Source organism: Fukomys damarensis, unplaced genomic scaffold, assembly GCF_012274545.1.
Source record: "Fukomys damarensis isolate Sample0158 unplaced genomic scaffold, DMR_v1.0_HiC HiC_scaffold_26, whole genome shotgun sequence".
Classification (NCBI taxonomy): domain Eukaryota; kingdom Metazoa; phylum Chordata; class Mammalia; order Rodentia; family Bathyergidae; genus Fukomys; species Fukomys damarensis.
Window position 1 is genome coordinate 28,256,736 of NW_022900938.1, and position 26,259 is coordinate 28,282,994.

Consider the following 26,259-nt stretch of genomic DNA (forward strand, 5'->3'; position numbering starts at 1 on the left):
ATTATTTCCCAAAACATATATTAACCTTCCTTATTTTATTGGTTATACATTAATAAAGTCAGAATTTTGTAAAGTAAATAATCAAAGAAGGGTACTGTAATAGTTTAACAGATTTATTTGTTATTTTCTTCAGAAATCCACGATTCCTCCTCATTTGCAGAGAACAATAGACCATGTTTTGCAAGAGATGGTCCCGGGTAATATTATAAAGATAAAAAATGAATAAGCAGCTCAGACCTTGCCATAAGGCAAAATATAGATGGCAAGATTTACACCTTGGTAATATTAACTCAGTAGCCTCACATACTATAGTTTTATGCATGTCAAGTAGGACATGAAGGAATTTTCAAAAGCTCCCTTTAAATCACAACCACCCACTTCATAGAGAACCCTACAGTGCAAGCATTATTTAAACTGTCCAAAGTCCCATAGTGATAACTAAACTCAAACAATGTGCAAATTTCCTTTATTTCATTTTATTTATTTATGTGTCTGTCTGTCTGTCTGTCTGTTTGTTTGTTGAGACAAAGTCTTGCTATGTAGGTCAGGCTGGTCTTGAACTCAGTATGCAGCCCAAGTTGGCCTCAGACTCTTGGCTATCCTTCCGCCTCAGCCTCCCAAGTGCTGGGTTTACAGGTGTGTGCCACTATGTTCAGCTGCAGATCTCTTCTAGTGGGAAGAAAATATGTTACATATGCACACAAATATTATTCGATACATATATCTGATTATATATAACATATATATATTTTATGTACAGTCCCAGTAATACACTTGTACTTATCCTAAACTTACATACTTAGTGGTTATATTACCAAGTAGTCTACAAAATCTTTATAACCTATAATGGAGCTAAAATAATATATATTTGCGATTAAATATAGTGAATCATGGAACAACAGTGTTAGAGAACTTTAAAAGAACGATGATTGTTTAAATATTCACCTTATATACTGATTCATATGTGGCACATTTATGTTAAACCAGTTGCAGGTAGAACTTTGAAGACATAACACGTATAGTGATATATTTGAAATATTTTTGAGGTTGCTTGAGAAACTGAGTGACTTTGCCCTCCTCTAGGGATGCTATTGTATTACTCTGACTTTACTTTGACCACAGAAGAGTGTTTTCTTCATTTTAATAGGAAAGAGCTCAGATCAGAAAAATAACTTACCCAAGGTAGGCACAAGATGAAGGGAAAGAAGTGAAGTTACTAAAGGATATGAAAATAAAATGTGTAGGGTGAAGTTCATTCTGAAGTGGAAAAAAGAAAGGAATGAAATCACGTATTTGAGATCTTGGGTATTAGGAAAAGGAGAAGTAGAGGAAGCCAATTAACTTTCTGCAGAACGAAGACAAGAGGACAGTGCTCATGTGTAGTATTTTGTCATAGAAATTAAGAATATAAAATGTATAGTATCACAAATTGATACACATGTAACATGAGTCAAAAGACTTTTTCCCAGAGTCAGTTATATATGTTAGTTATAGTATTTGTTAAACATTAGTAGTTCAAGAAGTTTACCTTTAAGGGTCTATGACTATCTTTGGAAAAAAATTTATTTTATATCATCCTTATGATCCTTTGGTTGTAAATAATTTCTTAACATTTCCTATTTAATTAGATACTGTACTTCAAGTGAGATTAAAAAATGCATAGGAAATGGGCCTCCTGGAGTCTATGATAGATATATCTGTGATTGTGAGTTAGTAGTTATCTCAATTGACTGTTAAATCCTATCAAAATCAGATGAGGTATCACCTTATACCTGGTAGGATAGTTACTATAAGGCTAATGTGTGTGTGTGTGTGTGTGTGTGTGTGTGTGTGTGAGCGTGCATGTGCTTGTGTGTGTAAGTGAGGATGTGGAGAAATTGAAATTCTTGTGCATTGTTGGTTAGGATATAAAATGGTGTGTATCTTATTGAAAAAAACATGCAGACTACTCAAAAAGTTAAAAGCAGAAGGCTGAAAAGGCAGCTTAGTGGTACATGTCTTGCATTACAGGCACTAGGCTCTGGGTTTGATCCCAGTACCCAGCACCCCACATGCAAATTAAGCAAATAAAAAATAGACTTTCCATACTATCTTAGCAGTCCTACTCCTAGGTATATATGCAAAGTAAATAAGATCAAAATCTCAGAAAGATATTTATACCTCCATGAAAACACAAAATTATTCCAGAGGTGAGTGGATAAAGAAAATGTGATATACACATACAATAGAACATGAAGGGATGATACCTTTTGTGTCAGTGTGGATGAACCTAAAAGACATGCTAACTCAAGGCAGTTGCAGAAGGATAAACACTGCAGAATTCTAATTGATTAACAAGTTTAAAAGGGCAAAATTTAATAGAATCAGAAAAGAAAATACTAGTTGTCAGAGTGTGAGGGGAGGAAGAGGAGGGAGAAACATTTTCATTAAGTGTAAAGTTAGTTATGCAAAATGATTACATTTTAGATGTCTGCTGTACATGGTAGTGCCTATAGTTAACAAGATGGTGTGATGCACTTAAAAAAGGATTGACAGTGTTGGTCCAATGTTAAATATTAGGACCAATTTCTTTAAAAAAAACAGCAAAAGAAAATAAGAACATTTTTGAAGATGATGAGAGTATTTTGTGTGGATGCACACTCATAATCAGATGTATACACATTAAATATGTAGGGTTTTTAAATATATCAATTAGGCTACAATGAGTCTGTTTTAAAGACAGAAATCATACCTTGTTCTTAATAGAATCCCTCTTTGGGAGTTTTATGCAGATTTTGTTAATACATAGATTTAAATACATTATGAATATTTACAACTATGAGCCGAATTTTATTTTAAAAATTCATCATTTTCACTGAAATATACTATTTTAGAATGCAATGGAATAAATTAATGTCTTGGTTACTTTGCTCAGATTTTTTTCATTGGTACATCTTAGCACTTCTTTTCAGCCAGTTTAGGTCCACCAATTCTGGATGACAGTATTTAAGTTTCTTTGCACAAGAATCAAAATACTTCAGTGTGTACTCCAGTTGATGCAATAAAAAAGGCCAAAACCCAAATCTGCTTGTAAAGTGAAGGCCGTCTCTTCAGGATTTGCTGAAAAGGTGGACTGCTACATAAGGAAAAAAGAGCTAATTTCCACCGATTTGTCTTGGCCTGGTACTCCATCATTAACCCCGTCTGGTTGGCCTCCAAAGATGTGCAGGTCAGGCGTTGGCATCCAGGTTGCTAATGGTGCCACTGAGGTTTGTGGGGAGGGAAGCCCTGGCAGATATCCCAAGGGCAGCGGCGAAGGGATGCTGTCTTCTCCAGGCAGCTCTCGGAAGGCTCAGCATTAGGGTTCTTTTCATTTATGTTTCCTAGAATGCAAGAGCATTCCTTTCTCCCTTCCCTCTTCTTATATTCCCTCTCTTCTTTCCTTCAGGCTATGTATTGAGAAGCCACTTAAGCATTGCTGTTACAGGTTTTGTAGACATAGCAATATATAAAACATGGATGTTTGAGGCTAATTTTTTTATGATTTTTAAATTTTAGTTTTTTAGTGCATATATATATATATATATTACATAATGTTTACATTCCTGTGGGAAGCTGTTATGCGTACCTAACTACATAAAGCATTTAATTCCTTTTTTATCTCTTTTCCCTTTCCTCCCCTCTCCACCCATCCTTGAGGCTAAAGCCTGTGTGCCCATTAACAGATGCATGTATAAAGAAAATGTGTTATTTATATACCATGGAATACTACTTTGCCATAAAGAAGGATACAGGGAGTCATTAATTGTAAAGTAGATGCACCTTGAGATCATAATGTTAAGTGAAATAAATCAGGCACACAAGCTTAAATATCACATGGTTTCTCTTATATGAGAAACCCAAAATATAAAGAGCAAATAAAAGGTAGATACTAGGAAATAGGGATAGATCTTTTGCAAAGGGGAAGGGGACCAACATATGTAGGAGGGGAATAAAACAAGAAATAAGACATGGAATGTAACTATTATGTGCTACAAACCTGTACTAATTGAAAAATGAGGAAAAAGAGATGATTAAAATTTTTACACTCATCATGTATTATAAGAAATACTATAAAGAAAAACAAGACAGGACAAAGAGAAGAGAAAGAAGGAGATCTTACTTGATGAGAATGTTTGGACAATGCTTTGAAAAGCCATATCTGAGCAGAGATATTAAAACGGTGTGGTGCAGAGTGACCTCGCTAAGTACCTGGAAAATTATCACAATGGAGAAAAGCAGTAATTGCAAAAGCCCTAAGGCATATATGATGTGTTTACCAAGAAGCAATAAACCTAGTGTGGCAGCAATGCGGTTTGAAAGCAGTAAAGGACTGACCCAGGGTACAACTCTGTATAATAAACCGATGCGACTTGAATGACAAGCTCGGGGAAGGCATGAATAGGGTTTATTTCGATTGGATTCCTTTTCACACATGAAAACCAAATCACAGTAAGTGTTCAAGAACTCTCTACTTCACGCACAAAATAATATTTTATCATTTTTGATGATTGCCGTACTATTATTTTATATTCCTTTTCTTCTATAATACATTGAATTATTGAAAATCCTTATTATTTTTTGGGTTAAAGAAAGAGATAATGTGCTATAGATAAACACTGAGAGTTTCTTGTTTAATTGTTTGTATTCTGGAAACTAAAAAAATGGTGAGATCAGGGTAATATTTTACATATTTTGATTATCGGTATAGTGTTCTACAAAGCTACAAAAGATTGTTGTTCAGCAAAATATGAGGGAAATATTCCTGTATCTTCCTGGGTTTGACCAACTGCTAACTGCCATAATTTTGGTATCACAAGGACTATTTTCCTAACAAATTTTGAGAAATACATGTTCATTTTTTAAAAATATATTGTGTGATGAAACATAAATGACATTTACCACTTCAACCAACTTTAAATACAGCCATAACAATTATCCATCTTCAGAAATTTTTCATCATTCTAAACTATGTCTGTATAACTCAAACTACAGCTCCCTGCCCATCCCTCTCCTTAGCATCTGGTACCCACCATAACTACCTCTATGAATTTTACTCTTCTACATATCTCATATAACAATGCAGCATTTTCTCTTTACATCTGGCTTATTTAACCAAGTGAAATGTTTTCAAGGCTCATCCGTGCCATCACATGTCTCAGAATTTTGTTCCCTTTTAAGGACTTACAATGCTGTGTTGGGTGTACATCACATATCGTTCATTCATCCCTTGATGGTCACTTGGATTGTTTCTTCCATTAGGGTAGTGTGAATCAGGCTGCTATACACACTGGCATACGAGCACCTGTGTGAGTACCTGCTCTAAGTAGTCTTGGGTATATAACTAGAGGTGAGATCTGGAATCATATGATAATTCTAGGTTTAATTTTTTTGAGGAACCACCATGCCATTATCTACAGAAGCTGTTGTATATTATGTTCCCACTGGCAATGCAAGAGTTCCAATTTCACATTCACCAACTTGTATTTTTCTATTTTTGATAACAGCCATTCCACTGGATTGAAGTGGTATCTCATTGTGTTTTTAATTTGAATTTCTCTAATAACTAGTGATGTTAAGCATTTTTATGTGCTTATTAAGTATTTGTATATATTCTTTGGTGAGATGTCTTTTCATATTCTTTTCTCATTTTCAAGTGAAATTATTTTTTGTTTGTTTTTAGAGTCATTTGAATATTGTTGATTTTAAAATCTCAGATAATATGAGTTGCAAATGTTTTCTTTCATTCTATGGGTTGCCTTTTTCTATGGTGAAGTGCACAAAAGATTTCATACTGACGAAGTACAATTGGCCTATTTTTTTTTGTTGTTGTTGCCTTGGTTTCTGCTGTCATATCTAAGAAATCATCGCCAGGTTCAATATCCTAAAGTTTTTGCCTTATGTTTTCTTCCTGAATTTTTATAGTTTTAACTGTCAGTTTAGTTATGGGATCATGGTGGCTTTTACAAAATTCTTAGAGCCATTATACATTTTGAGTCTTCTACTTAATTTCACCCACAGATCCCAGACTACTGGCTTTAGTCTAAATGTGCCTCACTCCAATATTTATTAACCCTCTAAATAATCCCCATCTCATTTCGCCTTGTCTCACTTTATTTTGTTTCTTAAAAAACTGGATGAAGGGCTAGGGATTTAGCTCAGTGGTGCCGCATCCTGCCTCTCAAACAGAAGGACCGAACTTCAATCCTTGGTACCAAAAAAAAGAGAGAGAGAGATGAAATTCTTAATTTATTGGAAGGGTGTACTAGTAACTTAGGGAAATTCCCTATGAGGAGAGAGTATTGTATATTCATATTCTTTCTGCCCAATTCTATTAAAGAAAAATGTTTGGATTTGATCTCTTACAAGCTAGTCTAGGAACTCTGTTTTTTGCATAAATTCAAAAATTCAGGTACAATATTTTCTAATTTGAGGTATTGGATACAATGATTAAGTCTAACAAAGATTCTATCTTAGTATGGTAATAACCCTCACAGACTCCAGAAAAATGCTCTGTACAGAATGGGCATTCACTAATTCTTCAATGAGTGAACAAATGAGTAAATAAATACAAAGGAATGTGGGTTTTTTTTTCTTTAAATATCAACTAAATCTATGATTTGAATTTATTTAGAATCTAGGATTTATTTTAGTGAAACAGTTTGAAAATGCCTTCTCTTCTTTCTTTAATTTTTAGTAAATACACTAATTTTCACTCAGTTTCGTTGTTTTTCTTTTCAGTAGAATTAACTACTGAGAACTAAAGTTTGAAGGGTATAATTTCATCCTGAGATGAATTTCCACCACACAAATTGCATACTTGGAATCACGAAATCATATTACCCCCTTCCGCTGACATGTGTCCTGAAAGACGACTGATACCAAAAATGTTATGAGCAGATGTCACAAATCCTTCTTCAGGTAGTCGCTGCCAGGGTGAAGTTTCCTAAACAGGTACCTTTTCCACTGCATAGTTACCAGAGCATTAAAAAAAAAAAAACACTGTTTTTTTTCAAGGAAAGTCAAAGTCACTGAATCAGGTTTATTTCATCATGAAAATATGAATATTTAAAAAAAATCATCTGTTGAATAAACCAATTAGAATAAGTAAAATTTTAAAAGTTGAGCAACTTTGATACCGAACAGTTGTGTTTGCTTATTGTCTAACTATTTGTATTTACTTCATCTTAGAATTTTTATCTCCTGATCAGATATTTTCTGGAATAAAAGTTTGAGGAAGAGCAGTGATTATTTTCTTCCCATGTCATTGTCATTCTGTGGCCACAGTACATATTTTCCCTCATAATTCTAAGCCTGCTTACATTTATTATGTTTAAAAAATCCTTCCCAAAAATGATAGAACGTAAGATACATGGTCATATATTTAATTCAGCTTTAAAAAGTGTCATGTTTTTCCTAAAAAGAATATGTTTTAAACGGTATTAGAGGAGTTTTAGCATATTTCCAGATTAAAATCAGAGTCACTAAGTACATTGCCATAATTATAGCCTCTGGTTCAAAGAAGAAGGAAAGAAACAGGAAACATGGGAGGTTCTTCTGTCTCTGAATATATCAAAGGCTTACTTCTAATCTCATGTTTTTTAGTCCATAGTACTCTGGCATTCTTAGATGAATTTCCACTAAACAAACTGCGTATTTGGAATTAAAAAGTCACGTTGCCCCCTTCTACGTATATGTCTCCTTAAAGAATGTTAATGAATAGATGTCATCATGCCATGACAGTTGTCACTGTGATAGAGACTCCTCCATGCATACCACTTAGCTCACCTGTTTTGTTATTGAATAAAAGTCTGGAATCGATTGAACCATTTCTGGCCTGTAGGGAATAGTTAGCTGTCATAATTAGCAACTGTCATTGTGCTCGGATTTCACCTTTCAATTGAATACCTGATCTTCTCTTGCTTTAGTGTTAAATTTTGAAACATCTATTGCTCATGAAGAAAAACTAGCTAGCGCTGGAACTCTTTCCCTTTATTTTTATTTTTTTAAATACTGCTTGCTTATATCTTGGTGGTTATTGCCTTAGCTCACCATTTGAATTATTTTATAGTTCCGCTCAGTCCTAAAGAGTATTTCTAGGGTGAAAGAACTCATATTCTATGGATTTACCACATTCATTACTGCCACATTATATTGTTAGTCTTTTGTTTTATTTCATCTACTTTATTATCCATCATTTTATAATGTCTTTGTCTATTAAATTGTCCAATACTCCTAGTATATTTGTATTTCCTAAGTCTGATGGTTATAACAATTCTCTTCACCTTAAGAACAATGCACATATCTTGCATATGATACCTCAAAACTTGTGTTGCCAGGGACTAACACAAAAGCTTAAGTATCACCTAGTTACTCTTACATGAAAAACTTGAGAAATGAAGTGTGAAATAAAAGACAGATAGTAGGAAAATAGAAAGAGAAGAAATTATTTTAATTCATCCTGGACAACATATCTAAAAGTGTACCTTGATTTAGTATAATTGTCTTCTGTGTGTTTTTTGTTGTTTTGCTTCTTAGCCTGGTTGTTAATCTATTTGCATGATAATTGCTTTATTGGAACTTATAACATAAATACATGAATTTGATGCTGGCATCAAATAAAAGACTAATGAATGGAAGAAAGAATTTTAATGTGATATGGACATTACTAATTTTCTATAATGAATATAATCATTGCGTACTGCACAATATATGAGTAAAAATTTAAAAATAAAATATAATGGCTACATGAGACATATATTTTCCATCTAGTGGTACAAATAAGTGTATTCTTGGTTTTGCAATGAGCATAGTTCAGTCATTGAAATTTTCTAAATTGACAGCTCCTTAAGAAGAAAAGATTCTAGGGCTGGGGATTTAGCTCAGTGGTTCTGCTGCCTGCTACTCAAGCACAAGGTCCCTATGTCAATTCCCAGTATCAAAAAAAAAAAAAAAAAAAAAAAAAAAAAAGAAAAAAGAAAAGAAAAAAAAGAAAGAAGAAAAGATTCTGTATAAGACATTAAAAAGTATCTGTTGTGAATTTATGTATTCTCTTTTTTTAGAAGAGTATGGAAAGATATAAGAAATTGTTAAAAATCACTAATGAGTGTAGTTATGCAGATAGATGCTTTGTGATTTAATGAAGGGGCTATGTTACATCCTGATGAGATAAATTGAAAATATTGAAAAAAATGTATTCACACACCTGACTTTCTGAGCATTACAGTTTAGTGACAGTGTGTTGCAGAGTTTGTTTACTGTTGTTTACTCTCTTCTAAACTATAACATATATTTTAAAGAAACAGTCCTAACACTTGCTAACCTTGCAGGACACATCATTTCTCTATTTAATTTATGAGTAATTTACCTAATGCCATGGAGCTAATTATATGAAATAATTAGTAAATTCAAACCTAAGACTCTGCCATCATAGTTATTGTCTTTTTACCTAAATCCTCGTGTTTTGGCAGAAGAGGATATGTGCATATTATAGTGGAAATATATATTTTATATGATGTTTTAAATAAAAGTGTAAGACCTCTTTTGCAGTCATAATCTAGTGGCCCTGAAGTCACCTAAATCTATAATGATTTTGTGTTCTCAGTGAAGACTGAGATTAAGAATTATTTTTCCAAATTTCATTATACATGATAGGTGGATGGCATTTCATTAACTTTTTATAGAATTTCAGATGTATCAGTAATTATTGAAAATATCCTTAATTCTCTTCAGTGTAATATACCTCTTGAGATTATAGATTTTAATTTCTTATAAATTTGAAGAATAATATGTCTTGGAACCATATGTGTACAGAGATAACTTTTCTCTGAAAGCATAAAGTAATTTATCATTACAGAATTTTATGTCATACTCAGATCAGAAAAGCATAATTTTTGCTATCAAAGAATCAAGAAATATATTCAAAACTATCCCTTTGCCATCTGAATATAAAATTATCACATAGATACCTTATTTTATGTATACCAATATTATAAAAGGAAATAAAACTTGGGCCAGGGATTTAACTCAGTGCTTCCGCCGCCGGCCTTGCAAGCGCAAAGACCCGAGTTCGAGTCTCTGGTAAAAAAGAAAACCTAACGATTTTTAGGACATGGAATAGTGAATTACTTGGGTCCTTGCACTTGCGAGGCAGGTGGCATGGTGCCACTGAGCTAAATGCCTGACCCTAGTGAATTACTTTTTGAAACTGCTAGTATTTTTCGTCCTCCAACTTAAACACCTCTGATAAATAATTCTCAGTTTAAAAATTTATTAATATGATTACCAGTGCTGAAAATAAAGTTTACATTTCACCAAGAAAAGTATTCAATTAGTATTGATTGTATACAATTTGATTATTATATTTAATTTACAAACGGCATGCTTAACATTAGAAGCTCTGAAGTAGTAGTCAGTACATTTTTTTCATTATGTGTAGTTTCTTTTTATAATTTAAGATGGTGCCATTAAAAAAGGAATAAAAAACTGTAGATACACCAGTTTTTGTAAGTTAATTTATAAATTTACTGTAATTTCAATGAAAATAAAAGTAGGATTTTTGTGCTTTCAGAAAACCTGGCTCTAGTCAGCTAGGACAATATACACTAAGATAAGAGCAGTATCTGATAGTAGTAACCACATTAAATTCTCTTAGGATCATTTTTTATTAATAGATGTTTGTAGTAATGTTTCCATTCCTTTGGGGGAGTTGGTGCATCTACATGTCCTTCCCTTGCTCTCCCCTCCATCCATCACTGCATCCCCCCCTTTTTTGTTGTTTAAATCATTTTATGGAACAAATAATGGAAACAGTGAAGTACTGGTCCAGTAAGTAGCTCAGTGAAAGAAAATACAATATCATTTCCAGAAATAGATCTAATTTATATGTAAATGATAAAGTTGGCATTCCAATAGGTAGATGAAAATATTAGTTAATAATTATTGCGATAACTGGGTAACTAGTTTTAATTCACTTTCATTAAAAAGTAAGCTCCATTAAGGGACAAAAATTACCATTAAACGAAATAGCAACAAAAAAGAAAAAACCAACAAACTGATAAAAAAAATCTGCATATAACCCACAGAGAGCTGCTAATTTAATTTTTGAGGGTTTCTTAATTAAATAATAAAGGGCTCAAAAGCCCTTAAAGTGGACAAGGTTATATACTGACAGTACACAAAAAAAGAACCTCAAATGGATTCTAATGATATGAAAAGGTCCCCAAGCTCATTCATAAAAGAAAATGCCAGCTAAAATGGCAAGGAGTTACCATTCCCTTCTTTTTAAAATTATAAAAATGAAAACAAGTATAAAACGCTCCTTAAAGTATGTTTATATAATCCTGTTTGTGGAGGTATGATTTGGTAGAAAGGAAATTTCATAGTGTTTTCTTCTTTCAAATTAAAAATACAGAAACCATTATGACTCAGCAATACCAATTGCTAAGTCTAAGTTGTCTTGTAAACATCAATCCGTATTGCGCAACTGCCTAAGAAGGTAAGCAGAGTAACTCGGGGAAACAGCCTACATGTTCTATAGTGGACGAGTGGTTAAATAATGTTGGCACAGCCATACAACAGGAATTTATGATGCTACTGTGAGAAGAAATGGTTATATACATATGAATATGAAAAGATATACATATGAATATGGAAAGATTGCCAGGTCATGTTGTAATGACTTTGTTTTTGTTTTTGTTTTTTTGTTTTTGGTACTGGGAATCAAACTCAGGACCCTGCGCTTGGGAGGCTGGCAGCAGAACCACTGAGCTAAATCCCAGGCCCATGCCAGGTCATGTTGTTAGGTGGAAAAAGTAAGGCATTAAATGATGTGTATGTAGAGTACTGTGTGTGAAAAGAAAATGAGTGTGTGTGCTGTTAAAAACAAGTGGTCAGATGCAGGAGATTGGTATGGTGGTCATCTCTATGGGAAGAATCTGGATGGCCAGGGAATATGGAAGACAGAAAATTACTGTTCACTCTCCTTACTTTCGAGCTGTGTGGGTTTATTTATTCTTCAAAACTTCCTGTAATCATGCTCTGTGAGGGAAAAACCAGAGTCATAAACCTGCAGTTTGGTCCCAGCTGTTGGATTTACAGTGTTATGGCCTTGAAGGTAACTGCTCTAAAACCTGACAATGAAATAACAAAGTCCGTAATGAAGTTGAGTGGATGAACGAAGCATGTAGAGGTACTTTGCAAAACAAAACATGCATTAAAATGTGCAAATTGTTATTAGCCTTTCTCCTAATGTGGCCATCTGGATTTCTACAGTTTCACTGAATAGAATTCTCCGTGCAAAAGAGGTGTCACAGAAGACTTGAGGAAGTGGGTCACCTAAGCCTGAGAAAAGAGAAGAGGAGAAGGTAGTTTAGGTGACCCAATCGAAAGTAAAACAAGCAACCTCAGCAAGACTCCAAGGACAGTGAATATCTGATTTCTAAGTCTATATTTTTTAGAAGTATACTGTGAAAATAAAAGTGTTCTTTACATTCATAAAAAAAAATACGTGCACAAAATATGGGTATTTTAATTATAATGTAACTGCATAATTCCTTTAAACGGTAGCTATGTATTTCTATTCATTTTCAAAAACAAGCTTCATCAAAGACAAAAATTTAAAGTTGCCAAAGGGGGAAAAAAAGAAGAAAGGGAAGAAAGACAAATAACTTTTTGTGAAAAGATAGTGATATCCTAGAATTAAAAGGATTTCCTAACCCAGACCAAGAGAATAGACTTACAAAAAACAAAAGCCCTAGAAATGTTCCAAAGAATGAACATTAATTTTTTCCCCATCAAATTAGAACACATTTCAACAGGACTTGTTATTTTTTTAGTTCGGAGAAAAAATACAAGCTCACACATTTCTGGAAAGAATATCAAATTTTACAGTCTTTTCAGACAGCATTTTGTATATGCACACACAATATATAATATATATATGAAAATTAAGCATCTTAAAGTATCAGAAGTAATTTTATCTGAATAGTTTACTTTTAAGTTTTGTAATTTTCAGTATTTTCCAAATATTATATCAATGAAAAGTTGCTTTTTTAATATTCAATCATACATGACTATATGAAAAGAGTGAAATCTTGGATTCATGGATAAACTCTTCTTCATAATTTGCCTCTGTTTTTTTTTTTTGCATACAGACTTTAAGCTACATTATTTGATGTCAAAATTTAAATTAGGATTCATTAGCAGTTATGTTATGTCTACATTTAAAAAGCAATTGTATAATTTATCAAACATTTGCTATTTTTCAATCAAACATGTTTCAAATACAAGATTTATAATCTTTAAGTTCTTAAGCCATGGTAAAAATGGAGAAACATGCTCGATAGATTTTTTAACTTTTGCTATAACCAGTGTAATGCACATTAAAGAATTTTAAAGCATAATTAGGTAGTGTCTGTGTCCCCTTTCTTGGCCATTTGATTAAGCTTTTGGACTGTTTAGGGTTGGAAGAAAACTACTTTAAACCCAAGTAGAGAGCATTTTTTATTTTGGTGTTTTATGTCAGTAGAACATTTTTAACTTTATTTTTGTTTTAATTTATATTTGTTTGGTTGGGGGTTTTTAGAAAGGGTGTCATTATGTATTCCAGACTGGCTTCAAACTCATGATCCGCCCATTTCATCCTCCCAGGCATCTGCCACCACAGCCACCTTATAGTGGTAGAAACTTTACTTTTCCTGCACACATCTGTCTACATATGAGGTTAAGAACTGCTTTGTTTTGTGAATGTCCTAAATGAAGGAAAAACATTAAGAGTGTTAGAAACAGAAGACAATGTTTCTGATGTATGTTGAATGATATAAGTATTTGAAGATGCTCACATATTGTAAAATCCTAATGAATTTCTTAATGTCATAATTAAAATGTTCTAACGACTCAGTGTAAGACATACATTGTCTTAAATGAAACATAATCAGATAAATTGCATCTTCAGTCCTTTGAGTTAAGAGAAGCTTCCACAGTCTAAATTCACTAAGCATGTAACAACTTCATGTTACACTTTGGTGAGGAAAGATGCCCAAGGCAAATTTCACTTGTGTAGGCAGGCTAAAATCTAGTTGAAGAAGACAGGCTGATGAGAGAAATGAGGCATAACAAGAGTTAGCATAAAAATGTGCTTTAGGAAACTGATGGGAGCTCATTCAGAGGGGGCAGGGAAAAGGACGAAGTGTCCAGGTTGTATTTAAGGAAAGGAAAGAGGTGAGGGGTTGGACCTCTTCATACAGGAGGCATTGAACTGAACATTGGACAACAAATCAGGTGTTCAGGGAGCCAAAACTGCTTGGACAGAGGGAAGGATCATGAGATGCCAGGGCTCATCTGGCTCCCCCTTTGGGGAAACAGAACCATGAGGCTAGAATGTAGATTTCAGATAGGGAAGGAGAAGAAGCTGGCACCCCAGGTTAGGAAAAGCCTTCTATACCAAGCCGAAGACTTGGCAGTTTATGCTGTAACTCAGCTACAAATGATTTTCTTATCAGATGAAAATCATTAAAGTTCCTGTTGCTAAGCCTGTTCATTGAACAAATATTATGTAATTTGATTGAAATTGTCTTGTCATTGCCAACAACATATTTTAAAGTATTTTATAGCACCTTTGTTTTTCAAGAGAAAAACATAAAATTGAAAGAGCAGAAAAGAACATCAGAGACCAGGAAACCCCATTCAGGGGAGTGTTCATATTCTTGAAATAGACTATTAGATCATGAACTCTTTTTTGTCAATTTTCAATTTGACTAACATGAAAACCTCAATATAGTTTTATAATTACTGAGGGGAAATATCTCAATCAGTATATAGGAGAACATTCTATAAGGTGATTGTAACTAAACAGAAAAATTAACAGATTTGAAGCAGAATATTCAAAATCAATTCATCAAATTTCTCATTAATATGTATTCAATAAAAGCAAGATATATATTTAATTAATGATAAATATTTTGTGACTGAGGATTGCTTTTCTAAATATGACTTACTCCTATGAAAATCCATACATTGTTCAGTTTCTTAGTTTCAGTCTTGCTGTATTCTGTTATTATAGGTTAATTTTTTTAATTTGCCACCATCATCAATTTGAAATGGTGTTTCATATTTTAACTTTACTTATTATTTAGATCACATTTTGCATGCTTTATTTCATGTGTCACAGCAAAGGAATGTATATAATGATCATTTAAATATTTGTGGAGTGGAACAATCTTTAAAGAGGCATCATTAAGTCTGTATGAATTTATTATAAATTTTCTATTAGAATGTTAAGGCCATGCACAACAAAAACATGATAAATGCTCTCTCACTAGTCATCAGGGACATTCAAACCAAAACCATAAAGAGGTATTAAAGATAAAATAAAGAGAAAAGAGAACCTTTACATAATGTTTATGGGAATGTGAATTAAGAAAAACCATTGTGGGAAAAAAATGGAGGTTCCTCCATATATTAAAAATAGAATGACCATATGATCTGCCAGCACCACTTCTGATACATTTTCAAAGGAAATCAGGATATTGAAAAGCTATCTACAGAATTACTAAAGAATTATTTACAATAATCAAGATAGGAAATCAGTCTTGATGTGCTTTTATGTATGAACTGATCGTGAAAATATGGTATGTATAATATAACAGTGGAACATTATTTAATCTTAAAAAAGTTCAGGCCCTGTCACTTGAGACAAGATGAGTGAACTTGGAGAATATTCTTTTTGTTTTGTTTTGTTTTTGGTACCAGGGATTGAACTTGAGACCTTGAGCTTGTGAGGCATGAGGAGGAAGCACTGAACTAAATCACCGGCCTGAAAATATTCTGTTAAGTAAAATAAGCTAGGTACAGAAGCATAAATGTTGCATTATCTCACACCTGCAGAATCTTAAAAAGCTGACCTCATAGATGGAGAGAGTAGAGTGCTAGTTACCAGAGTATGGTGATTTAAGGAGGAATGATGGGGAGATGGAGATCAAACCATAGGTTATTACCATTAGCTAGGAAGAATAAATTACAAATGACTGCTGGGCAAGATGACTGTAGTTACTGGCATTATATGGTATTCTCTTTTAAATGCAAAGTCAAGGGATGTTAAGTACTCTCATCACAAAAACAGTAACTTTGAGGTAATACATTTGTCAATTAGTTACATTTAATAATTTCATAATGTATGCATACTTCAAAATGTAATGTACTCAATAAACATATACAATGCTATCAAGTAAGGCTATGTAACTCCTCACTTCATTCAAAATACAATAGGAAAACGTTGATATTTCAAGTTAATGGGATTGTTTCCATTTTGCAGGTTTAGGTGTTATATTCTAGAGATGCTAAATATAGTTTCAACATTGTACTTTTGTCTTTAAGAATATTCTTAAGAATATGCAGCAAAGCAAGAGAGTGGGAAACACTATTCATGGTATAGCCTAACTCTCTTAGATGTTTTACGGTATTCTTTTTATTGTATTTTGCAATAATAAGCATTGTATTACACTGTTTTGGAACTTTAAAAATTCTCAAGAACCATTGCATTATTTGGTATATGAAAATAGTCTAGAGTGGTATTAGGAATTTTGATATTTAGCTTCACAGTAAGTATTCATAACTCCAGAGTAAGATTTGTTCCCATTCTAATCCAGAAAGATAAGACTATTTTATTTCTTTAAAAAATATGTTCATGATCATTACAATTAATCATTTGGGTACCTGTCGCTAAAGGTTCAGATATGATGAATCCACAAATTCAACCCCCAAGCCTAATGACTTGGATGATCTTGTCCTATTCTCCTGCTCATAGCAAAAGCCAATGGATCAGTCAGGGAATTCTCCACCAGTTTGGCTTTTCTGAAACCACAAAGTCAGGAAATGTAATCAGAGTGCCCCACTGAGCCAGAGCAAGAGCTTCCCTAATGGGGAACTGTGACTTGAGAGATAATATCCATTAGATAAAGTGATTAAATATGCATCAGTCCTTTGGCAAGAGAGCCGCAAAGATATTGAAGTAGAACATTATCATGTAATCCATTTTTTTCCTGCTTGAAAAAAAACTGTGTTTTTACCTTTGACATATATCATCTCTAAATTCCTCAGCTTGCTTGCCACAAGCCATTGTTTACGTGAACAGGTATATGTAGTTCAGGGTTTTCTCTAAATTATAAAGTAATTGTCTGTTGATAAACATTGGAAAGGAAATGTTTCTGGCTTATCCATTCCTCATTCTTAATGTGTCGGGTTTCTTTTCTTTATTGTTCTTAATGTTTATATATTTCACAGTTAAGATATTTCATAAAAGTCTTCTCTTGGAAATCTTTGTGACCCCAAATTAGAACTTTTCTACTTAGATATGGAGGTTCTACATGTCTAATTTTTAAAAAATAGACACATGTTCCATGTTGCACACAAATTAGTCTTTGCTTTCAAAATAAGCTTTTCTAGATATTTTTGAAATGTAGTCATAATAAAATTCACCATCTAAATAGGATTTACCTGGAAATTCTTGGTTCTCACTTCCAGCTAAAGCCATCTTTCAATATCCATTTGTACGGAGTAACGTATATACTTAGAAAGTTCTTTTTGAGCCACAAATAATTTTTTACTCCTCCCTTAATAACTAAGCAGGCACCTGGAAGAAAACTGACAGAAAATATGTTTAGAAACTTGGACTTGGATGATTTCTTGAAGTTGAAAGCGCCCTAATAAAATATAATGCTCCCTCTTTATTTATGGACAAGTTCCTAGGAGTTCAGTTTGTTGTACCAGATAAAGGTGAGCCCAGTTAAATAATTAACAGGAAGTAACTATCATTTTAATAATTTTATTATTGAATTGTAAAGCACATTTGTATGTCCAGTGATTCTGCTCCTACAAATCAAAACTTTCCTTCATGTTACATGTCTGAGTCCTGGAATTTAGCAGAGATGAAGGAATGGACTTTTGAACTCTGATTGCTTTGCTTTATACAACTGAGGTATGTGCAGGAATGGTTCGTTTCATGAGGACCAAGTGATGGGGATGTACACACATGGAGAAAGTTGTTCCCTAGGGAAGGTCCAAACAAGAAGGAAAATGACAGGGCTGAGGAATTAGCTCAGTGGTGCCACTGCCTGCTGTGCAAGTACAAGGTCTCAAGTTCGATCCCCAGTACCAGAGAGAGAGAGAGAGAGAGAGAGAGAGAGAGAGTCAAAATGATATATCTATGGGGCATTTGGGTGGACATCTTTACTAGCCTGTCTGAAAATCTCTCTGATTATGTAAAAAGTTCAAATTACTTATACATTTTACCTAGAAGGGGAAAAAATAGAATATGCCTGCTACACCAAAATGTGCCTATCAAAACTTCTTATTTTGTAAATGATGTTTGGTGTCCAGTGATACTTTAGTTCATAGCACAGTAAATTTAGTGAAATTTACAAAACAAGCGTAAAAAGGCTTTAGACAAACTATGTTTATGTGCAATATTTCTATATACACTGCAACTCTAGGCTCCGTAATACACTGCCTCCTCTGTCTACTTAGAATTTTTAGTAAAATTTTTCCCCAATTTAAAATATACTGACAATGTTCTAATTTGTAGAGTTAACAGTATTTTAATGTTCTCAGACTATTGAAAATAATCACTACTACTAAACTGTAGTATGATGAGAAAGCACTCAGTTTTGTGAAACATTTGGTTAAATACAGAAACTGTAATGAATAAAATGAGATTCATGTAGAGAATACAGCAAAGTAAACAGCTCATTACATAACTTTGAGACTTTTTCCTTTTTAAAATTATTATCTTTTGTTTTGAACTCTTCCTTGTATCTTATGTTCCCTTCTTTCAGGAAAATGAAATGGAAAAATGAAATAAATGAATCATATTTACTGACTCTCTGTAAGTAGTACTTACTACTCTGCCATATTGGTTAAATATTGGAAATGCAATATGTTCATCGTTTAAGGGGAAATAAGTATGTCCAGTTGTGATGACAGTAACTGCCTTGGAGGTTTAACTAAGGTGGCTGTCAGTAAAAGAATTCTTACATTGGTTCTTGAAGGATGGTCATGAATGTAAGATTTAAAATTTTACTTTCACTCAGTGGACCATGAACAGCTAAAAGGCCTCCATGATGCTGAGCCCTGAAGCTTGGCAAGGTTCCAGGAACTTGTCGGACAGCGAGAGTCACCCAGGAAAGAACACACCAGGCTAGTTGGCAAATAGATCTTTATTAGTCTGGCCAAATGGCACTCCCGGAACCAAGTAGCTCAGAGAGGCAACTAGCTCGGAGTCAGAGGCTATTTTATAAAGGGCTACGGGGAGTTAACACTCGAAACTTACAGGAAGGGGACAAAGGCAAGTGGTCAGTTGATCCAAGCTGGTGGTCATCAATCATGTACTCGACCGTTAGGTACTAATGGTCAGCAGATCGATTACCCATTGCTGTGTAGTTTGTGGTGTTCAGAACATTCAGTTGTGAACAAACAAGGAGTGGAATGATTTACTTTGGGTCTCTATGTTTGTTACAATTTTTCTCTAGTTTCCCAGCTACTCCCAAGCAGCTACCTAGTAATTCCCAATTAATCATTACTTATCCTATAGGGGAGTGGGCAACAGTCTCTGGGTCATTTGCTGGTCAACATGGAGTCACTCTAGTTCAGTAAGGCTCTTACAATGAAGGTGCCATTGGAGCATAGCCATCTACCCAAGGTCTAGGGTCTTGGATAGGTGGATGGAAGTAAACAGCAAGAAAGTAAGGCTAGGAACAGTTTCAAAAAGTACTTTTTGGTTTAATCTCATATGCAGAGGGAAAGCAATGATGATTTTTAAACAGAAAACTGATATGATCAATTTTTAATTATTAGTATGACAGTAACTATATTTGATAGATGAAAAAAAAAGAATGGAATCCTAGAGATTGGAAGACTCTTCATGGTGCAGGTAAGAGGAAATAAGATAAAAGGAATGGGTTTAGGAATAATTTAGAAAGAATCATCGATATATTTGTTGACTAGATGCAAATAGTCTACTCTGAGTCCCCAGGAATAAATCATATTTACTATTTCTAGCACTGGTTACTGAGTAGTAGTATCATTTAAATGATTAGGGTAACTTAGAAATACATGAAAAAATTAGAGTTTGATGAATTTGAAAGACATGCCTAGGCTGAAAATCAGCTGCTTTTCTTAGTTTTGCAGCTGTTAGCCTTTCCATTCTTAGTTTATAAGAAGCAACACATATCAATAAATTATACATGTGACAAGGTGGTGTATTAGCTAATTTTCATTGGCTTATGATTAGTTGCTATCTGGAATCCTTTCAGCTCATCCTCTCTGAGAGTCACAGCCTATCAGTTGAGAAGTGAAAAGTATCTTTTCTATATGTGTGCACCTGATTTAGATACCTTCTTACTACAAGAAAAAAGCATGTTATTATAACATGCTTATGAAAAGTTGCCACTGATTATGTAAAAATCAAGATTTTTCAAAGATGATCTTAACTTTAAGTTATGTATTTTATCTGACAATCCTATTCTTTTAAATATCCTTTTCTTTCTCCTCATGATTCCATTATATAAGCTGTAGGTCAGAATGTACCCAAAATTCTAGGGTGCGACTTAATTTTTGTATGTATTTTGTGGTGCTGAGGATTTAATCCAGGGCCTCACCCATGCTAGCAAAGTGCTCTACTACTAAGTTATACCTTCCATCCTGGAGCATGCATTTTAAAAGACTGGGGTTGGGGAAGCCTAGTCCATCCGTCAATCCCAAGTACTTTAAACACTGACTCCTTGATTTGTTTTCAGTCATGTATTGATGACGTCACATAAAGTTTTAATGTGTTTATAATTCAGGTAGAATGATGGAAGAGTACTAGCAGTGTTGCAGGTTTGCTTTGTACATTAATTAGCTATGAAACAGTTGAGAGACATCCCAAAGAGTAAAGAACTCAAGGATGTTTCACCTCATTTGGGGGTCCTCTTAAATAGCACTTTTCTAACCTAGGAGAACAAACACGTCTTGTACATGAGGAATGCTGATCTCCCGGTGTGAACGGCTGCACAAAAACGTATCCCCTGAGTGCCAAAGGCTTTCTAAGAGCAATGATTCATGAACCCCCTGGACTTTGCCCAATGCGGCAGAATTATTTTTATCTGCATTTTAAATAGTTACTCGACATAATTAAATTATTTTATATTTTCAGGCAGGATTTGTCTGTCTGCATAAGTAGAAATAAAGACTACTCCAAAAATGTAAGATTCTGAAAGAAAAAGGAAAGAAAGGGATGAGAGAGAAGGAAGAGAGTGGTAGACCAGTGCTCAAGATTTCACACAGACTTGCACTGCTCATAATTCTTGTGTTTTCTCTAAATATTCCTCTTTTTGATCCAGCACAATCATGTCAATAGAAGTACTTGCGATTGTAGACTAAACATATGTCAGCAAATTTGACTTGGAGAGATGTGGTATACGCCCAGACGCTGCAGTCTCAGTCCCAAATCCCTATTTGAAATAACCGGTTCTCCAAACAAACTGGCTCTGTTTAGTGTGAAGCTGGAAAGCTTTGAATGATTACCTCAGAATTACTGTGCAGGCACCTGTACTTCTATTTTCATGTCTTTCTGAGTTTTTCCTCTCCTGACCTTTTCACTTATTCTCAGAAATTATTGTGTATGTGATAAAAATGTCACATTTTTTTTTCAATGAGCTGGATTTTCACCTGAACCTACACTTCAGAAAGAAAAAGTTCTCTGTACCCACTCTATGTTTAGTAAGTTTACAATTCCTTTCTGTGTCGCACAATAGTAGATATCTCTGTAGTCCCTTAGGTTACCAATGTGCTTGGTTTTGTTGTCAGGGTAGCAGCTGAACAGGATCTTTCACAAACAGGTGATACATTTTTTTCCAACTTGAGCACAACATCTCACGTTCATTAGGAGAAGGGCCCTAGAGGCCCATCTCTCAGCCATCCACATGACTCAAGCTGTGTATATCTTTAAAGTGTCTAATGTATTTCTATTGTGTGGTATTGCATTGTCATAAAACATTATAAATCTTTGTGAATTCTAATACTAGAATTCTATTCTTTCTTCTATTCTATTCTATTCTATTCTTCTATTCTATTCTATTCTATTCTATTCTATTCTATTCTATTCTATTCTATTCTTGTTTTGCCTCCACAAAGCAAGACGAAATGATCTATGAGAAGTACCAAGTCATGATAGATTCGTTGTTACGGGAAAAATTGTCATAACAATCTTATGACCTTTTTGTTATTACATTTTGGAACTAATATTAGACCTAGATAAGATTTTTATGGCAAGGCCCATGGACATTTTGAGAAATTAATTAGGGCAAGAGAGAGGTGTTGGGTATTACTGACCCTACTTTCCTTGTTTGTTTGCTTTCTTTATGAGAGGCAAGACAAATTACCTCCCACAGCAGCACAGGTTAATCTAGTGGCCCAGAGTAGCAGGAAGATGAGACATTCCAACAGATGTATCATACAGGATTGTCCTCTGTCTCATTTGTTTCAAGGCAGATGATAAAATCTACCAGTTTTATTTGGAGATCTGTTGTTCGGAGGTGAAAATACAACTACAAATACCATTTCCTCCCAGGTGATGGCAACATGGAGTACTAGGAGCTCAGGAAGAAGAAAGGCAAAACCTGCCTTCACCCACAGCTGGATCTTCTGGCAGATGTTTTCACGTGTGGTCCTCTGTTGACTTGCAATAAATGTTTTCACTGCATTTCTTCTAACTTAGTTTCACATCACCCAGAAATTTCCTTTTCTGTAGATTTGTTCCTTTTTTTTTCAAGAGCCAACGGACCTCAACTTAGTAAAGACTTGCAAAAAAAAAAAAAAAAGGCAAAACTGAGTTTAAACCCTGCCTCTGTCCTTTCATCAGCAGCTTCTGGTGAATATCGCTGAAAAGAATGACTCTCTTAACACGGCGCCTAAGCCAGAGTAGCTGCTTTATAAGTATTAATTGTCTTTGATGGCCCCACCGAATCCCCCTACTCTAAGAAATATCACATTGAACAGATTCTACGTTATGCATAGCATAAGACAGTACCAGTTTTGTCACATATATCAATCATATATATAGTCATATGTGTGATACTTGAATCATACATATATAATATATAAATAACAATAAATATATATAGTAAAATATAAATATTGCAGTGTTGGAGTTCAAACTCAGTGCCTCACCTGCTGGGCAAGCGATCTACCACTAAACAATACCTCCTAAAGCTATACTTGAAGAATATGAAAGAATTTTGAGAACCTCTAAATCAAGGGGTATGGCAACAATTTGGTTATTATCCTCCTACATGGAGTATAATAGTCTTTTTAGTTCACTTGATGACTATCTTAATTAGAGGCTGTGATATTTTACCTCCTGAAGTAATTGAGGTGTCCTCACAGTAAAATCAACTCAGAGCTAATTTATCAATTTTATGAGGTCTGAAATGTGACTAACACTCCTTTTTGGGGCCTTGAAAAGAGCCGCTTGCCAAGACAAAAAGAGACGTGACTCAAATGCTTTCTGACTTACACTCCTGCTTTATATCCATGGCAAAAAAAAAAAAAAAAATACATTTAATGACCTTCTCCTCCCACACATTTTTGCCTTCTGATCTGAGGCACAGCTGTGACATCAGTGATGGAAATTTCCATCTCTTGGCTTCTTGTAATGTCTTTTCCCCCCTTTTTGGTACCAAGAAATTTAAGTGGCTTTTCAGAAGGCATACATGAAAAGGATTGCTAAAAATAGGTTCAGAATAAATTAACTATTTGTAGTGAAGAGAAAAATCATAGGAGCAAGACATGTAACTTCGCCCTTTATATAAGATCGAACATACACTGACCAATTGCTACTATGATTATTTATGCAGCTCAGATAAATCTTAAAATTCATTCTCTTGTTTCTTTTTTTTTTTCTCATTTAGTTTATTGGTACATTTTAGGTATACAGTACAGTTACATTCATCATTGGGATCTTGTACCTCTACATGACAGGTCTTGGTTCTCATTTTTCCCCCTAACCCCTGTCCTCCCTTCACCCCCTCTTCCCTTCCCTATTTAAAAGTACTTCATTTCCATTTTTTCATTTTTCTCATATTTATTCTTTTCCCTTATTTCCTTTTCCCCTACCCTTCCCACTTCCCCTACATCTTTAGCCATTTTCTTCCTATTTCGCATTGCCAAAAACTATACTTGTACCTAAGATCCTAATGGTATATTCTGTTTCTTCTGACTGAGTCTCATAGTCTTATGGGCTTGCATGAGGTAATGCCAAATTACTAGAAAGTCCTTTTTCAAAGCCATTGTAGAAAAATTACAAAACTTCAACTTTATGAGATGCCATCTCAGTAAAAGGTTTTACTTTGTGGTTTCTTGGATTTCACATGCATATTAACTCTGAAGTGGTAGTTAATGATTGCCTTTTAAGCAGTTTAGCATTGTCAGCTTCAAAAAAATAAAAGATCCTAAAAAGCCTAACGGTAAAAATATTTCAAAGTATGTATTAACGATGCCTCGTATATTATGAATATATTCTGGCATGGTTGGTAACTTCTGACTGACGTACCAGTCTGGACCAGTTCAGTCTGACTGACTGCAATGTGACGCCTCTGAGGCTCGCACAGTGGGTCAGATCCCCGTGGGAATGCCTCACAGGCCTCCACAGAGAGACACGTTATACCATTAAACAACTCATCCGAACTACTGCGAATTCCCTTGCGCAAGTATAGGGTTTACCGTCAGCGTTTTGAGACTCAGTGTTTACTAAGCATTTCTTTAGTTCAGCCTCTCTAAGCACCTTATATTATAAAGTAGATGAGTTATATGCGTTATCTATTGTACTAATGCACACAACAGTGTAATGGAGATGAATACAATGCCATCTTAAATTTGTAGATGAGGAAACTGAAGCTTAGCGAAGTAAACACACTCTGCCAAACATAGCCAGAAAATAATAGAGCTAGAATTCAACATCTGGTTGCCTCATATTTCTTAATACTGTTTAATATTCCCCAAACCAAGGGCTCCCTCTTGACTGCTTTGCAATACATAGAATAATTCTTGAATTAGTAAAATCTGCCAGGTGTGGTGGTGCACTCCTGTAGTCCCTGCACTCGGGAGGTTGAGGCAGGAGGATCACTGTGAGTTCGAGACCAGCCTGGGCTACATAGTGAGTTCCAGGTCAGTCTCAACTACATAGTAAAGAAAGAAAAAAGAAAGAAAAGAAAAATCTGACAAGCATTTTGCATCAGAAAGTTATATTTGACAAATACAAGTATTCTTGGTTCTATTTTATATATATATATATATATATATAGATAGATAGATAGATAGATAGATAGATAGATAGATAGATAGATATTTGTTAAGAGGGCTCCCGTATATAAAAGTTTTTCTTCCTGTTTCTTTTCAAAATAAAACATCCATTAGAATTCTTTTTTTTTCCTTTCTTTTCTTTTTTCTGGTACTGGGAATTGAATTCAGAACCTTTCACTTGCAAGGCAGGCAGTGGCACACAGAGCTAAATCCCCAACCCTACATCCATTAGAATTCTGTTACTGTAAATCTGTACTTTTGTCCTATAAAACTAGGAAAATACATGACAAAAGTTACACGCTTTTTTTACTTCAATAAAACTCATTTGTGTAATTATTTCATATGAGTAATAGTTTAAATCTGCCCTAGATTATTTAGTTGACTTATAGATTCTGGTAAAATCTAATACAGGAGAAGACTTCCCAATTAAATTACTGTTGAAAAAAAATCTGGCTCTTAAACCCATGCTCTATATGTGCTAAAAGCATTTTTTTTTTTTGCATTAGGAAGATAAAGGTGGCTAGGGACATGTTTGTCATCAGAGTTTTCTAGGAAGAGTTGGAGATAGATGCATAACAAAGCAGTTTTGGATTTGAACATCTGAAGGGCATTGCCTGTGATGTAAAAAGTTGAGTATGAGCATCTAGGAGGAATGCTGGAAAAGTTCATTTTTAAATTCTTGACTTTGAAATTTTATGTTTAACTCATTTTAAGACATATAACCTGCTTCACATTTGCATATATAGACTCTAATTTAGCAGAAGAATACATTCATATGTTGAGACATGTTCAATTTATTATTGGTTTACTGTTATTCTCTTGGTAACGATGAATGACTAAAAATACTTGGTGACCCCAAGCACTAAGTAGAAAATCTGCACTCACTCTAATAGACTAATCTTTAAGAAA

At 34.2% G+C, this 26,259-nt stretch overlaps 1 long non-coding RNA gene across 1 annotated transcript in view; it reads right to left on the reverse strand.

Moving 5' to 3' along the window:
• Window positions 1–586: 586 nt before the first annotated feature.
• Window positions 587–26,259, reverse strand: part of LOC117283446 — an 81,284-nt gene continuing 55,611 nt past the window's right edge. The window contains exons 2-3 of the long non-coding RNA XR_004514442.1: window positions 17,512–17,647; window positions 587–669 (exon numbers count right to left, since the gene is read on the reverse strand). This is a non-coding gene — a long non-coding RNA (uncharacterized LOC117283446). The remainder of the gene's footprint in view (window positions 670–17,511; window positions 17,648–26,259) is intronic.